The sequence below is a fragment of the Impatiens glandulifera genome, chromosome 1, assembly GCF_907164915.1.
Source record: "Impatiens glandulifera chromosome 1, dImpGla2.1, whole genome shotgun sequence".
NCBI classification, from domain to species: Eukaryota; Viridiplantae; Streptophyta; class Magnoliopsida; order Ericales; family Balsaminaceae; genus Impatiens; species Impatiens glandulifera.
Window position 1 is genome coordinate 111,375,113 of NC_061862.1, and position 1,941 is coordinate 111,377,053.

General features: G+C 34.5%; 1 pseudogene; it reads left to right on the forward strand.

Annotated features, from left to right (window-relative positions):
* The first annotated feature begins 409 nt into the window (after positions 1-409).
* LOC124941363 lies at positions 410-1,665 on the forward strand (annotated as a pseudogene).
* Positions 1,666-1,941: the final 276 nt, after the last annotated feature.

Sequence of the window (1,941 nt, forward strand, 5' to 3'; positions counted from 1 at the left end):
ACATCCATAATTTTTTTTTTCCATTTTTGTGTGTATGTAATGTTATTGGGAAATTTGATGAAATGGCCTTCATAAGAGGTCTAATTCCAAATAAGGCCTACGGTTGATAAAATTGGCAAAAAGGGCCTTTTTGCCTTGTGAAAAGTCTGTTATACCCTTCGCGCGCCTGTTTTACCGCTCAATTACGAGAAATGTATTTCTCACTTTTGGTGCTCAATTACGAGAAATGTATTTCTCGCATTTGGTGCTCAATTACGAGAAATGTATTTCTCGCATTTGGTATTTCTCGCATTTAGTATTTCTCGCATTTGGTAAATATTCTCCGGCCACGAACCCTAAATTTAAGTTTTTCATATAAATAATCTAAAATCCTAATTTCACATTGTCCTTGTATTCTGAAGCTGCCAAAATGTCGAAGCGAGGTTAGTGTTTTCATCTTCTATACAATTCTCTGTTCACTACATGTTTGATACTTGATAGTAATTCAATGTTGAAAAACAACGTGTTTCAGGTCGCGGAGGATCGGCGGGAAACAAGTTTCGCATGTCACTAGGTCTTCCTGTGGCGGCTACAGTCAACGGTGCCGACAATACCGACGCGAAGAATATCTACATCATATCAGTGAAGGGGATCAAGGTTCGTTTGAATCGATTGTCGTCTTCTTGTGTGGGAGATATGGTTATGGCGACGGTGAAGAAAGGGAAACCTGATTTGAGAAAGAAGGTCATGCCTGCTGTCATTGTTAGACAACGCAAGCCCTAGCGCCGAAAGGATGGAGTGTTCATTTATTTTGAAGGTGTATTTTGAAGGTGATTTAGTAGATTCTGATTTTGTTTTGTGTTATAACTTGTTAATTGTTTAACCAATTTTTTGTTATTCTTTACTAGAACAGTTAGACTGAAGAACCCACTCTTTCATGATCTGATTGATACAATACCTTATTTGATTACAACTACGGCAAATCAAACAATTTGAAAAGCATGTCCATTTCCACAAGTAAACAACTTAACCAAACAAAGCTCATCATAATCAGATATCTGTTTTGACAATCAAAGTGCCATTTAGTTAGTGTACAATTTGACTTTTTGATTGATTGTCATATCTCACTTCATCATCACAATGCCTTTAACCCCCTTCTTCACTGCAATTCACTTTTGTATGACAAACTCTCAATGTTGAGGATTTAGAAATCGTTTTTCTTTAGTATTGGTTTTCAAGGGTATTTGGGTATTGTATATACCCACTAAGATATTAAAGAAAGAGTATTAGGGATAATGAGTAGAGTTTATGGTATGATGACACTATACTCACTTATTTGCGTTCAAAGTCTTACTTACTTCTTGGTCTTCTCCATTTTGAACAATCACAACACAATTTTTATATATATGAAATTTGTTGATTATATTATGTAAATATCTTGGTTGATAAATATGTTGTTACTATGCAGATAATGCTGGTGTGATAGTGAATCCTAAGGGAGAAATGAAAGTTAAAAATGTCTCAAAATGTGTTAAATTACTATATCATCTTTAGGCCTCATTCATTCACTCACCATTATTTTTTTGATGGTATAAAAACCAGGTTCTGCCATTACTGGTCCAATTGGGAAGGAATGTGCTGATTTATGGCCCAGAATTGCAAGTGCTGCCAATGCTATTGTCTGATAAAGCCGGGGGACTCTTTTGCTTTTAAAAAACTTGTCAATTTTGTTTTTTATTCACAATTGAGATTATAATCATATACCCTTTCAATTCTTGTGATACGCATAACATATTTATGAATGTTGATGTTTGTGAGTGCTTTTAATTTTGGGTCATACCAAACATGCTATTCAAATACGTAAAACATCTAGTCAAGAAAATGGGGAATAAATAAAGCAGATGGTTAAAGAGTTTATATCTAATACCAACATATATAATGTCAACAATTTTTACAGGACAA